The following is a 15,649-nucleotide window of genomic DNA, read 5'->3' on the forward strand; positions in this document are numbered from 1 at the left end:
AGCCGAAGGCAGTCGCTTAACCAACTGAGCCACCCAGGCGCCCCCATAAAGTGTTTTTAAAAAATAAAACGGGAGAGAATACAGTCACCCAAAGCACTGAGCACCTTTCCTGTCACAGTAAATATGTAACGAAATGTATTTATTGTTTAACCTTAGCTGAGGACCGGGAGCTGGTCCTACAGGTACTTGGCAGGTAACATCTGTGGCCAGCTGCCCATCTCTCCCCCCGACACCCACACCCAGCTCAGCACATCCTCTGCTCTGCTCAAGGGCAGCCCAGAGAGACCAGGTCCAGGTGTGGCTCCCTCCTGTCAGGCATGGCTTCCTTCCGACAGGTAGAGAAGGTGGCCAGCTCACAGACACATGACATCTTCTTTTGGTTACTTGCTATCTGCCTCCCCTTTTTGTCACCCTGGTCCTTAAACTTAAGCTCCTGTGAGAACCTGGGTTTGCAGGTTTCTGTTGACATTTCCAAGTGTGCAGATCTGTGTTGCCTTTGTTCCCTGTCCTTGGGTTAGAGATAAAAGCAGGAAAAGTCATCATATTGTGAAAGCAACAAAAATAAATATCAAGTGTGCTCTGTGCCCAATACCTCAGACTTGAAAGAAATGGCAAACTACATACCTCATGTCATACTCATCCAGCTTTAGGGACCCAAAAAACATGTAAAATGAAATTGTACTAAAAGAAATCTCATTACTAATCTTTTGCCTTACAGAAGACAGTTCAGCGACAGCCCCCCAACCCTGCCCTGTCATTTCCTGTCTGGCCAATGCCCGGTCACACTGACAAGTGTAGCCACATAAGGACACAACTGTGATCAACCTCCTGGAGCATTCCCTGTCCCCCTGCCCCTGCTCTGGCCAACCCTGCACACCCCAGTCCTCCTGAGCATCCCCTGTAGTGACACAGCTGTGATCATCCTCCTGGAGCATTCCCTGTCCCCTGTCCCTGCTCTGACCAACCCTGCACACCCCCAGTCCTCCTGGGTGTCCCCTGTAGTGACACAGCTGTGATCATCCTCCTGGAGTATTCCCTGTCCCCTGCCCCCGCTCTGGCCAACCGTGCACACCCCAGTCCTCCTGAGCGTCCTCTGTAGTGACACAGCTGTGATCATCCTCCTGGAGCATTCCCTGTCCCCCTGCCCCTGCTCTGGCCAACCCTGCACACCCCCAGTCCTCCTGAGCATCCCCTGTAGTGACAGCTGTGATCATCCTCCTGGAGCATTCCCGGTCCCCCTGCCCCCGCTCTGGCCAACCCTGCACACCCCCAGTCCTCCTGAGCGTCCCCTGTAGTGACAGCTGTGATCATCCTCCTGGAGCATTCCCTGTCCCCTGCCCCTGCTCTGGCCAACCCTGCACACCCCCAGTCCTCCTGAGCATCCCCTGTAGTGACAGCTGTGATCATCCTCCTGGAGCATTCCTGGTCCCCCTGCCCCCGCTCTGGCCAACCCTGCACACCCCCAGTCCTCCTGAGCGTCCCCTGTAGTGACAGCTGTGATCATCCTCCTGGAGCATTCCCTGTCCCCTGCCCCCGCTCTGGCCAACCCTGCACACCCCCAGTCCTCCTGAGCGTCCCCTGTAGTGACACAGCTGTGATCATCCTCCTGGAGCATTCCCTGTCCCCTGCCCCTGCTCTGGCCAACCCTGCACACCCCCAGTCCTCCTGAGCGTCCCCTGTAGTGACAGCTGTGATCATCCTCCTGGAGCATTCCTGTCCCCTGCCCCCGCTCTGGCCAACCCTGCACACCCCCAGTCCTCCTGAGCGTCCCCTGTAGTGACACAGCTGTGATCATCCTCCTGGAGCATTCCCTGTCCCCTGTCCCTGCTCTGACCAACCCTGCACACCCCCAGTCCTCCTGAGCATCCCCTGTAGTGACACAGCTGTGATCATCCTCCTGGAGCATTCCTGTCCCCTGCCCCCGCTCTGGCCAACCCTGCACACCCCCAGTCCTCCTGAGCGTCCCCTGTAGTGACACAGCTGTGATCATCCTCCTGGAGCATTCCCTGTCCCCTGCCCCTGCTCTGGCCAACCCTGCACACCCCCAGTCCTCCTGAGCATCCTCTGTAGTGACAGCTGTGATCATCCTCCTGGAGCATTCCCTGTCCCCTGCCCCTGCTCTGGCCAACCCTGCACACCCCAGTCCTCCTGAGCATCCCCTGTAGTGACAGCTGTGATCATCCTCCTGGAGCATTCCCTGTCCCCCTGCCCCCGCTCTGGCCAACCCTGCACACCCCCAGTCCTCCTGAGCATCCCCTGTAGTGACAGCTGTGATCATCCTCCTGGAGCATTCCCTGTCCCCTGCCCCCGCTCTGGCCAACCCTGCACACCCCAGTCCTCCTGAGCATCCTCTGTAGTGACACAGCTGTGATCATCCTCCTGGAGCATTCCCAGTCCCCTGCCCCCGCTCTGGCCAACCCTGCACACCCCAGTCCTCCTGAGCGTCCCCTGTAGTGACAGCTGTGATGATCCTCCTGGAGCATTCCCGGTCCCCCTGCCTCCGCTCTGGCCAACCCTGCACACCCCCAGTCCTCCTGAGCGTCCCCTGTAGTGACACAGCTGTGATCATCCTCCTGGAGCATTCCCTGTCCCCCTGCCCCTGCTCTGGCCAACGCTGCACACCCCCAGTCCTCCTGAGCATCCTCTGTAGTGACAGCTGTGATCATCCTCCTGGAGCATTCCCTGTCCCCTGTCCCTGCTCTGACCAACCCTGCACACCCCCAGTCCTCCTGAGCGTCCCCTGTAGTGACAGCTGTGATCATCCTCCTGGAGCATTCCCTGTCCCCTGTCCCTGCTCTGACCAACCCTGCACACCCCCAGTCCTCCTGAGCGTCCTCTGTAGTGACACAGCTGTGATCATCCTCCTGGAGCATTCCCTGTCCCCTGTCCCTGCTCTGACCAACCCTGCACACCCCCAGTCCTCCTGAGGGTCCCCTGTAGTGACAGCGGTGATCATCCTCCTGGAGCATTCCCTGTCCCCTGTCCCTGCTCTGACCAACCCTGCACACCCGCAGTCCTCCTGAGGGTCCCCTGTAGTGACAGCTGTGATCATCCTCCTGGAGCATTCCCTGTCCCCTGCCCCTGCTCTGGCCAACCCTGCACACCCCCAGTCCTCCTGAGCGTCCTCTGTAGTGACACAGCTGTGATCATCCTCCTGGAGCATTCCCTGTCCCCTGCCCCTGCTCTGGCCAACCCTGCACACCCCCAGTCCTCCTGAGCATCCTCTGTAGTGACAGCTGTGATCATCCTCCTGGAGCATTCCCTGTCCCCTGTCCCTGCTGTGACCAACCCTGCACACCCCCAGTCCTCCTGAGCGTCCCCTGTAGTGACAGCTGTGATCATCCTCCTGGACATTCCCTGTCCCCTGCCCCTGCTCTGGCCAACCCTGCACACCCCCCGTCCTCCTGAGCATCCTCTGTAGTGACAGTTGTGATCATCCTCCTGGACATTCCCTGTCCCCTGCCCCTGCTCTGGCCAACCCTGCACACCCCCAGTCCTCCTGAGCATCCTCTGTAGTGACACAGCTGTGATCATCCTCCTGGAGCATTCCCCGTCCTCTGTAGTGGCACTTGTCACACCATGTTGTCATGTGTTGTCTCTCAGTCTGTCCTTCCTGTAGGAGTAGATCTCTCTCACAGCTGCCTGGCTGGATGACAGGTGAGTGATTGGTTTCAGGATCTTTTGTCCTGGGATAGCAGGTACCCTTCAAAACCCTGATGGGCAGGGTGAGTCTCTGTCCCTCTGTGTGCCCCCAGCCTCGGTGGAGCATAGGGCCCAGGACAAGGGTTTTGAGAGTCCTCCTAGATGAAGTTTGTTCTGTGAAGGTAGATTCCTTCTGATATCATTAGGTAACCACATAACGTGGCCGTCACTGTGAGACAGAAAGCACGCTACTGTATTGTGTTCTACTCGCATACGGTGGCTAACAAAGAGTCAACACACGCTCACACTCACACACATTCACACTTACACCTCTGTTTCTGAGCATCAGTACCATGTAAACTACAGTGAATTCACACTGGGCAGCAGACATGTAGATGTGCCATTAAAGGTATAAATAGAGGAAGATGGATATGGAGTTCTGGCTAAAACGATGGAAGTCCTTGCCTACGGGGGTAAAGAAATTAGTTCTTACCGAGAAAGTGCTACGTTCTAGTCAAAGGAGTGACATGATAATATTACCTTTTAGAACAGGGATCGGCACAGACTTTTCTGTAAAGTCTTCTGTAAAGATTTTCTGTTAGGCGTTGCAATCCACGTGGTCTCTCTGACGATGACTCCACTCTTGCATTGTGGCTTGAAAGCAGCCACAGACCGTCCATAGCTCATGTTCCAGCCACACTTAATTTACAGAATACAGCGGGAGGTCACATTTGGCCCATGGGTGGTAGTTTCCCACACCCCAGATTTGCAACCTGATGGACGGTGGGGGAGAGGCCTCTTATTTTCAAATGGCAGCGTGGGCGTACACTGGGATCTATCCTGACTGACCCCAGCCCCTAAACTTGAAAGGAAAGATGATAGTGAGACTGACCAACAATAAAGGCCTAGGAACTCCCCCGCATTTATCTGAATGCAGCGAGCTTCCCATGAGATGTTTGTCTGTGGTTGAAGTACATGTAGGTATGGTTTTGCTGAATATGTCCCCATTGCCTGGAGGGTACATCTTGCGGGGTATATACCACGCAGACGGTCATCTTGTTCAGGCCAAGGCCGTGAACACATTTATGGTTCTTGTGAGTCAGTGGAGGACCTAGCATGTGTGGGCTTCAGGACGAGTTCGATTCAGCCCCCAGCAATGTTATCGAGCCCCTGGCTTCCTGGGCCCTCTGTGGGGCTGGCACTGGCCTCGCCTAGGCCACTTCTGCAGTCGTGATGGAAAAGCCCCCGGCCTGGGTGGTCCACCCCATGCTTTGCTCTGCAGGCCGAGACCCGAGTTTCCTGCCACCTCACTGGCTGGGACCAGGTCACACGCCCATGGATGAGCCAATCCCTGGAGCCAGGGAGTGGGGCCGTGGAGACTGGTACAGGTTGTTAGTTCCTCTGTTGTAACGACTTTCCTAATTGCTGTGGTGGCAACGTCTTCTGTGATGCATCTGTTGATAAAATGAGTGTTGATTTCTGGTAGTGAGTGGGTCCAAGGTGCTGGCTTAGTACCTAGCACCTCAGTCCCGGCACCTCAGTTCTACTCTACTATTCTGCAGACACAATGGCTGAGAATGAGCAAAGTTGACGGAAACTGGTCTGGAATGCACAAGGTAAGGGTGTGTGTGTGCGGGGCGTATGGGGATTGGGGATAATAGCTCTGGCCAACCTGTATCTCCAATTTACCTAGGTTCAAGAAGGTGCGAGGAATCCGTGGTGTTTCACCGTCAATAATTTTGCAGATGAAGAATATGCCTTTTGTATGGAGTATGACAAGACTTGTTCAAAGTATTTTCCAGTTGGTACAGAAGTCGGGGAGAGCGGCACCCTCTATCTGCTAGGATAGGCGCGAGAGGCTGAGTGCTCTCAAGAAGGTGTCTGGCTTTCGCAGGGCTCACTGTGAGTCTGCACACAGGACTGACGAGGACGGTTAAAGGTTTTGTTCTAAGGGTGGCGTATTGGAAGAATGTGGCGCACCTTGTAATCCTGGGAAGAGGACAGATCTGGAGTCCACTGTGGAGTTACTTCGTGAGAGTGGTGGTGATCTGCAGCATCCGGCTAATGAGATGTCTGTCCTTTATTAAGTTGTGGGTGTGGTTTCTGTGACTTTGTCCTAATGGCTGGGATTTCCAAGGAGTGGGATTTTTATGTCGGCGTGGGCAAGTCCTGTTCTGCTGCTGAGAAGTGTGCCTCTAGCGGTTGGAGTGTGTATTACAAGTCTATAGGTAAATAGTGGGGTGGTTACCGGGGTTGGCAGGCTATTGTTATTGATGATTTTTATGGGTGGATTCCATAGGATGAGATGTTAGATCTTAAGGATAGGGATCCTCATTAAGTGCCCCTAAAGAGTGCTTTTTCTGAGTTTATTGGTAGATATATTTTTATTACTTCTAATAGCCCTCCTTGTACTTGGTATTCCAATGAGCAGCGCATTACAATGTTGTCTGCATTGTATCCGTGTGTTGATGAGGATTTGAGAATGGAAAATGTTGGCAATGCCTCCACATATTGTACACTGGAACATCCAAATAATAAAATTTTATTTCTGACAACAAAATAGGAAGTATCCTCCTGCGATTCTTAGTTTAAACCGGGGGAGGGGGCCCTCTTTTGGTACTGGTAATGAGTACCATAGTCCTTCCTGGGGAACATTATCAGATGCTATTGGGAACTTGGTCTTTGTTGTTGTGGAAGAATCAGGAGTCGACAAATTATTTGTCTCCTTTTTCATTTTCTATGAACATTTCCACAATATTTGGTTTCACACCTCTACCACTGTGAAATCATCCCAAATTTGGCACCAGCTCACCCTTCTATGCAGAGGGCATGTTTGAACCAAGAAAAAAAAAAAACAAAAAAACAGCTTCTGGGTGACTGGGAGACTCTAGGATCAGAATGCCGTTGGTAGGCAGTTACTGTGACCCTAAATTCTGAACAAGCTCCTGATACCCAGACTAAATAGATTTCAGATTTAGAAACTTCAGATAGAAATTTTGTGTCCATGATGACAACTGAAGAACATGTGTAATCCCTAAACCTAACGCTAACCCCTAACTTTAACCCTAAAACCTAACGTGACCCTAAACACCAAACTGGAACCCTGAATCCCAAACCTGAAATTGAACCCCATACCTGAACTCTGAACCAAGCCCTACATCCAAGCCCTGAACCACAAACCCAAACCCTGAACCCGAACTCTGAGTCATGAGTCCTGAACCCAAACCCCAAATTTGACCTTGAACTTTATCCCCTAAGCCCTAAGTCTTAAACCCTAAATCATAAGCCTAAAGCCCTAAACTCTAACTCTAACCAGTACCTTCACCCTCATCCAAAACCCTCACCCTCACCCTGATCCTAAACCCAAACCCTGATCTAGAACCCTGCCCCAAACTTGACCCTGAACCCAGACCCGAACCCTTAACCACACTTTGTTTATGCATTCACCACTGATGGACATTTGCATGGTTTCTACCTTTTGATTTTGTGAACATTGTTCGGGTTGGAGGTAGGGTTAGGGTCTTGGGCTGGGGTCAGGACCAGGCTTGAGATCAAGTTTGGGTCAGAATCATGTTCAGTCAGGGCCAGGGTCATGTTCAGTGGCACTGTTTGGGTCAGGGACTGTTGTCATTCCATATTGTTTCCAATTAATTGTTCCTTAGCTATTTTTGGACAAGTGTGGGGGATATTGGGCTCCATTCAGCTTGAATTTTCAGAATTTAATGGCTTTAGCTGGACCCAGGGAGCGAGCAGGTGCTTCCACTGAACGCTGAGCTCACCTTGTCCTGCGCTGCCTCCCCCGCCTGCAGAGGGCGCACGACCCCAGCTCCCGCCCGGAGCCCGGCCTGCGCAGCCGCGGGGACAGGAGCCGGACCTCAGAGCCTGATGTGGAGGCTCCTGGGGGCCGTGGGGCCGCGTCCGCGCTGACAGGAGCCCGGCCTCCTCAGGACCCGCTGCGGGGGCTTCTGGAGGACACGGGGCAGCGTCCACAAGGACAGGAGCGGGGCCTCCTCAGGACTCGCTGTGGAAGCTTCTAGAGGACACGGGGTGGTGTCCACGCTGACAGGAGCCCGGCCTCCTCAGGACCCGCTGCGGGGGCTTCTGGAGGACACGGGGCGGCGTCCACAAGGACAGGAGCCCGGCCTCCTCAGGACCCGCTGTGGAGGCTTCTAGAGGACGTGGGGCCGCGTCCGCGCTGACAGGAGCCCGGCCTCCTCAGGACCCGCTGCGGGGGCTTCTGGAGGACACGGGGCAGCGTCCACAAGGACAGGAGCCCGGCCTCCTCAGGACCCGCTGCGGGGGCTTCTGGAGGACACGGGGCGGCGTCCACGAGGACAGGAGCCCGGCCTCCTCAGGACTCGCTGTGGAAGCTTCTAGAGGACACGGGGCGGTGTCCACGCTGACAGGAGCCCGGCCTCCTCAGGACCCGCTGTGGTAGCTTCGGGAGGACATGGGTCCGCGTCCATACGCACAGGACCCGCTGCGGAGGCTTCTAGAGGACGTGGGGCGGCGTCCACAAGGGCAGGAGCCCGGCCTCCTCAGGACCCGCTGTGGAGGACGTGGGGCGGCGTCCACGCTGACAGGAGCGGGGCCTCCTCAGGACCCGCGGTGGGAGGAGAAGGTGAGGAGACGCCGTCTGAGCGGGGACTGCTGAGGGGCTCCGCGCCCACAGGACCCCGCGGAGGAAGGGCGGGTGCGCGGCCCGGGGGTTTCCGTGGCTCTGTGTGCGGCGCTGTGCGCGGGGCTGTCGGGCCTCCGCTCTCGGGACTCGGAGCTGCTCCGGCGGCCCACGCGTCCGTGTTTATGCGCCCGGATTCGGTTCCTGGGGCTCCTCCGGCCGTCTGCGGTCAGGGGGCGGCCTCCCCCCGCTGTGATCGTGCTCCCCCGGCCTCGGCCCTGCCGGGTCCTCCCCGCGTCCACACCCGCTTCGGGGTTGTTGGTTCGGTGTCTGTGAAGACCCCGCTGGAAGTTGGGTAGCGACGGCGCGGACTGTGTAGACGGCTTTGGGCAGAGTAGGTATTTTCAGTGTCCGCTCTTCCGTGAGCTCAGAGTGTCTTCCCGTCTCCGTGTGTCTCCCTCGATGCCTGTCGTCAGTGTCTCACGTGTGTGTGTGTGTGTGTGTCAGAGGACAGGTCCGTCACCTGGTCAGTATTTCATGGAGAAGGTGGGGGACAGTACATATTGTCACAGTGTCCGCTCTTCCGTGAGCACAGGGTGTCTTCCCGTCTCCGTGTGTCTCCCTCGATGCCTGTCGTCAGGGGGTCAGAGAACAGGTCCCTCACCTCCTTGGTTAAATGTATTCCAGGGTGTAGTGTTCTTTCTGATGCAGGTGTAAATGACATTGTTCTCTGTACTTCTTTTTCTGAGTTTGTTATGAGCACATAGAAATGCAATTGATTTTTGTATGTTGGTTTTGTTTCTTGCAAATTTATTGAATTTATTCTGTTAAACTAAAACTGCCAGTTATTTTACCAGCAAAATGGGTTAATTTGGGAATAGCAGAGACTTGAAATCCGGGACAAGCCAGCTACGGCCACATCACAGGCAAGGGCAAGAAAGAAAGGAGAGAAACATTATTTCTTGGGAAGGTGGGGGAAGTTGGGAGGGTTGTTTTGAAGGAAAGTCCACTGGAGAAAAGCAGGGCTTCAGGTGATGGAGGGTTCTCACCTGCTGAGCTGCAGGGAGGGTGGATTTCTTGGAGGAGGTGAAACCTACATCTTCCCCTCTGGGGCCTGTGACTGATGAGTCTCTCCTGTGGAGGGTTCTAACGTTGGGTCTGTAACTGACAGTTGTTCCCTAACCGACCCTGAGTGGCAGGCTCTCCCCTCCAGCCTCCTCTTCTGGCTCCCCAGTCAACTTTCCTGAGGATTGCCTTCATGCATTTTCACAGTTCTAACCAGTTTTTGGTGGAGCACTGTGGAAAATTGGAATTCCAGATCCTACTGCTTCTACTGCACCCAAGACACAGGGACCACCGACCTAATCCTCCCACGAGTCTCTTGCTACCATGTGGCCTCCTACAAGGGCGAGTGGCCTCTCCATGGTGGGTGACCTGGATCTCGGAGGGCTTGGCCTCCATCCTGGAGTTTGATGTTGTCTCTGCTTCTGTGACCTGGTGCTGACATGGTTGTTTGGAAGAGTAATTGACTCTGTAGAGATTTCAAAGTGTGGTAAACCTGTCACAGCAGCACAAATACACTTTATCTGCACACTCAGACCCCCCAGCTGTGATCTCCTTACCACATTTACCACTTCAAACGGGGTGATTCAGTGCGTTTTACCCCAAACAGGGACACTCTCCTGCAGAAGCACCACATAACCCTAAATGAGGAAATCATCTCGGTTTCCACATTATAACCCAGACCACAGACCCACTTCAACTGTCGCCACCTGCCCCACAGTCTGAAATGTCTTTCTCCATTCGGATTCAGTTTTCTTTTTCTGGAGCTGCTCCCGAGCCTGTCTGCTATTTGCACAACCCTGATGGATTGAAGGAGTACGGATGGCTCTAATCTGAGTGGTATTTTCTGTCTGGCTTCTGTCACTTGGGCTGTTTTCAGTGTCCATCCATATTGTGACATGCATCAGTCCCTCATTCATTTTTTCACTGTGACTAAACATAAATAACATTTACCACCTAAAACATTTTAGGTACACAGTTCTCTGGCCTTAGCTGAGTTCCCACGGTTTACATCATTCTCCAGAACTTTTTCATTCTCCCTGAGGAAGACTCTGTATGCATTAAACACCCAACTCCCTATGATTTCTCTGGAGAAGGGTCTATCCAAATCCTTTGTCCGTTTTAAAAATTGGGTTGTCTTTTTGTTGAGGAGTTGTAAAAGCTCTTTATATATTCTGGACAACAGACTCTTACTAGATACATAATGTACAGATATTTCCTTCCTTCCGGGGGCTGTCTTTTCACATTCAGGTTAGTAACTTCTGATGTACCAAGATTTTAAATTTTTTTTAACATTTGTTTTAATAGCGAGGGAGAGAGTGTGCGAGCGGTCGGGGGCAGAGGGAGAGGGAGAGAGACTCTCAAGCAGGCCCTACACTCAGCGTGGAGCCTGACATGGGGCTTGATCTCATGACCCTGAGATCATGATCTGAACCAAAATTAAGAGTCAGATGCTTAACTTACTGCGCCACCTGGACGCCCTGAAAATATTTTTAATTTTGAGGATATGATTTTATCTATTCTTTCTTTCTTTTCTTATGCTTTGGTGTCAGATCTAAAAACATTGCTAAATCCAAGGTTATGAAGATTTAGCCCCACTTATTTCTCGTAGACTTTATAATTTTACCTCTTCCATTTAAGCCTTTACTGATTTTGAGCTAATGTTTCTATGTGGTATGAGGTAAGGGTCCAGTTTCATTCCTCTGCACATGGATAACCAATTGTCTCCCAATGTAGTGTTGTCGACCCTTGTCAAAATTCAGTGGACCATAGATGAAGGGGTTTATTTCGGCTCTCAGTTCAATCCCACTGATCTGTATGTATACCTTGTTTTAAAAAAATTATTTTATTTATTTAAAAAAATTTTTAATTTAAACTCAATTAATTAACATACAATGTATTCTTTGTTTCAGGGTGTATGCATACCTTTACGACAACAGCACAATGTTTGACTTATTGTTGCTTTGTATTAAGATTTGAACTTTGGAAGTATGACCTTTCACCTTTGAATTTCTTTTTCAAGATTGTTCTGGCTATCTTGTGGTCCTTTGAAATTCCATATGACTGTTAGGATTAGCTTGTGCAATTCTTCTCAAAGGCCTTTGTGAATTTCCTTGGGAACACATTGAATTTCCACATTGCATTGTGTACTATTGCCATCTTATCAATAGTATGTCTTTTCATCACGATGGGGTGTCCTCAGAGTTATTTAAGTTTCCCTTTCTTTCAGCAATGTTTTGTAACTTTTGGTGGACAAGACTTGCACCTTGATTATATCTATCCGTAAGTATTTGGTCAATGTTGATGTTCCCTAAAATGGAATTGTTTTCTTGAATTCCTTTTTGGATGATTCATTGCTAGTGTATACAAATAAGAGAGATTTTTGTGTATTGATATTTTGCTCTGTAACTTTGCTGAATTAGGTAACTGGCTGTAATGATTTTTTGTTGATTCTTTTAAGAAGCTCTCTATATAAGATGATGTCATCTCTGGTCTCCAAATAGATCTAGTTCTACTGTTTCCTTTCACATATGGATGCCTTATTTCTTGCCTTATTGTTTTGGGTAGAACTTTCAGTACAATACTGAGCAATGAGTGAAAGCCAGAATGATGGACTTGTTTGTGAGTTCAGAGTAGAGCTGTTAGTCCTCAAAATTGAGCATGATGTTTGATTAGGGTTAGGGTTAGGGGTTAGGGTTAAGGGTTAGGGGTTAGGGTTAGGGTCTCCCTGTCCTCTGCTGTATAGGGACCATTCTCCTCCGGTAACCAGATTGATCGTTTCAGAACATAACCTTTGAGCCTCTCTGCGATCTGCTCCCCACCTGTCTGTCCTCTCCAGCCTCACCTCTCCCACCGCAGCCCCCCTCTGTGGGCCACCCAGCTGTGTGGTTGTCCCACATGTGCCTTGGGCCTGACTCCAATCCTTTACATTCTCTGTGCCCTCTGCCAGGAGCACTCTTCTCTCCCCTTGCATCATGTCTGGCTTGTTCTCCCATTGGCTGGGCCTCTACTTGCCCCCTGGTGACCTGACTCATGTCTGCTGGGTGAGTGTGCTCGTCCCCTATTTAAATGTAGTACCCGCCTTCCCTGTGTGAGCGATTTACTAACCTGCAAGGTATGGGGGCAGGCACAGGGAAGTAGTCTTAGTGCCTGTGTAAAAAAATCAGTCTCAGGGTGCCTGGGTGGCTCAGTCATTAAGCGTCTGCCTTCGGCTCAGGTCGTGATCCCAGGGGCCTGGGATCAAGTCCCATGTCAGGCTCCCTGCTCAGCAGGGAGCCTGCTTCTCCCTCTCCCACTCCCCCTCCTTGTGTTCCCTCTCTAGCTGTCTCTTTCTCTGTCAAATAAAGTCTTTAAAAAAATCAGTCTCAGAGGGGCTCACAACCCTTGCTGACAATGGGGGAGCTGCTGTCCCCACAGTGAGGGGCAGGTAGTCCCCTCAAAGGGGGACCAGCCACGTGAGGTGGTTGGAGAAGACTTCCAACTTCTTGGGGCCGGGGAGATGTAGACCTGGAACCAGAAGCTACACCCTTGGATTCAAGGCTGGGGTCTAAGGAAGCCCCCTTTTCTTCCAGGGGTCATCTTTCCCCTTCCCTGTCCACGGGCTGAACCTGATTCCTGATCTGGGGAGTTCGAGGGTGACCCCTCCTAGGAATACCAGTGGTTTACTGATGGACCTTGTCATCCAGAGGCCCAGTAGCCTTCAAGGGAGGACCCTATAGGGGGTGGAGACAGCTCTGTTGGGGACCAGCGACAGCCCACCCAAGGTAAAGTGGGGCAGGTGGCCGGCCCTGCTGATTCTACCCAGTCTGTAGGGCATAGAAACAGGGGCTGTGCCCAAAGGTCCTCAACTCATGGCAGGTGGGGACAGAACCTGCAGGGGTTCAGCCAGGGGAGGGCATCTGCAGAGTTTGCCCGGGAGCTCAGGACAGGGGAGTGTTCCTGGCTCCAGCATGCTGACAGTGGGACTGCATGGGTTTCCAGCCTCGTAAGCCTTAGGCTCCGCTGTGTAAGATGGGGTGCTGATGGCCCCCATCTCTGGGAGCAGAAGGTAGGGAGGCCCTGCCGGTGGACTTGCTCAGGACAGGCCAGGGTGGCTGTTGCTTAAAGCAGCACAGGGCCTGTCCCCATGAAGAAGGTGCACACGTCCATGACCCCCAGCTCTGGGGTTCTGCCACCAGCCTCTGGCAGTGACCCTCTTCCTGCCCTGTCCCCTGCCCCTGTGGATACGGGGTCTTCCTGGAGCTGTTCCTGCAGAATCACTTCATGGTGGACACAGGGTCATCTACTATGTCTTCACCAACCAGCTGGTTGCTGTGTCCCGTGTGTCCCTCCAGGAGCACTGAAGGGTGGTGGTTCTTGAGGTCCGCGGTGCCCCACGCTGGCAGGATGTGTCCATGCAGCACATGGCGATGATGAGCCGCTTCTGTGAGGAGCGCTTCCTCCATGAGGTGGATGACATGGTGTGCGGGGTTGTGGACATGAAGTTCTGTGACCACGTGGGCATGGAGATCCTGTCCCCCCTCTTTGGCACCCTGCACCCCGGTTTCTACCGGGTGGCCTGTGAGGACTTAAGCTATGAGCGCTGGCCCCAGTTCCAGGCCCATATCCCCAAGGACCAGGGCGACTTTTACTACATGGGGGCCTTTTTTGGGGGGTTGTGGCGGAGGTTCACCGACTGACCTCAGTCTGTCACCAGGTGATGGTGGTCAGCTGGACCAATGGGATCAAGGCCATGTGGTACGATAAGAGCCACCTGAACAGGTACCTGCTGGACCACAAGCCCACCAAGGTGCTTTCCCTGGAGGACCTGCGGGACCCGCAGCTGCTGGGCTGGCCCTGGGTCATGAAGAAGCTGAGATTTGGGCCATGCCCAAGAATCACCAGGACACCCGGAACTCATGAGGGGCTGTCCCCGTCTCCATCAGGGGGTGCTGACTTCAGTGGAGCCATCAGAGCAGGTTCCTACTTCTGTCCCCTCAAGGGAGACTGTGGAGCCCAGCACTGTCTGCACGGGCACGTCCAGTGCCCCAGCCACACCTGCTCACAGGAGGCCTGCCTGGGGATACAACGTCCTCTCTTTGTGTTCACTACATTTTCATCACTTCTGGGTCATTTGCAGCTGTGAACAGCTCCAGTTTTATGTCAGATGTTTTTCTGTGTCAATGCTGAGCAACCATTTTTAAAAAGAACAATTGAGGGAAAAGGTTTTCTCCCTGGTTCTAAACAGACACCGCCTGGTGGGGCTGGGAGCAGCCCTGTAGCAGCCATGGAGCCAGAACGGGTCCTGGCTGGGTCTTCCCTCCCAGTCCTTGCACCTTGCGATGGCCATGGGACTTCAGGGTGAGGGTTGCACCGAGCCACCTCTCAGAACCCCAGTGCCCTCACCGCCAGAGGCCTTGGCCGTGACCGCTAGCTCAGCCTCCAGGAGCATGGAGCCCTCTGGGTTATTTCCATTTCCCGCCGTGGATTTATTTTTTATTTATTAATTTTATTTAATTTTTTAAATTTAAATTCATTAGCCAACATATAGTACATCAGTAGATTTTGATGTAGTGTTCAGTGATTCATTAGTTGCCTATAACACCCAGTGCTCATCACAACATGTGCCCTCCTTAATACCCATCACCCAGTTACCCCATCCCCCCACCCTCCTCCCTTCTGTAACCCTCGGTTTGTTTACCAGAGTCCAGAGTCTCTCATGGTTTGTCTCCCTCTCTGATTTCTTCCTGTTCAGTTTTCCCTCCCTTCCCCTGTAGTCCTCTGTGCTATTCCTGACATTCCACATATGAGTGAAACTATATGATAATTGTCTTTCTCTGATTTATTTATGTCACTTAGCATAATCCCCTCCAGTTCCATCTATGTCAATGTAAATGGTAGGTATTCATCCTTTCTGACAGCTGAGTAATATTCCATTGTACATATATACCACATCCTCTTTATCCATTCGTCTGTTGAAGGGCATCTCGGCTCCTTCCACAGTTTGGCTATTGTGGACATTGCTGCTATGAACATTGGGGGGCAGGTGCCCCTTCTTTTCACTATATCTGTATCTTTGGGGTAAATACCCAGTAGTGCAATTGCTGGGTGGTAGGGTAGTTCTATTTGTAACGTCTTGAAGAACCTCCATACTGTTTTTCAGAGTGGCTGTACCAGCTTGCATTCCCACCAACAGTGTAAGAGGGTTCCCCTTTCTCCACATCCTCACCAACATTTGTTGTTTCCTGCCTTGTTGATTTTTGCCATTCTAAGTGGTATAAAGTGGTATCTCAATGTGATTTTAATTTATATTTCCCTGATGGCTAGTGATGTGGAGCATTTTTTCAT

The 15,649-nt window shown here is 52.3% G+C and overlaps 1 pseudogene; it reads left to right on the forward strand.

The window, feature by feature from the left end:
• The first annotated feature begins 13,540 nt into the window (after positions 1-13,540).
• Positions 13,541-14,687, forward strand: LOC118520705 (histo-blood group ABO system transferase 2 pseudogene; annotated as a pseudogene).
• Positions 14,688-15,649: the final 962 nt, after the last annotated feature.

This window comes from Halichoerus grypus, chromosome 11, assembly GCF_964656455.1.
Source record: "Halichoerus grypus chromosome 11, mHalGry1.hap1.1, whole genome shotgun sequence".
Lineage (NCBI taxonomy): Eukaryota > Metazoa > Chordata > Mammalia > Carnivora > Phocidae > Halichoerus > Halichoerus grypus.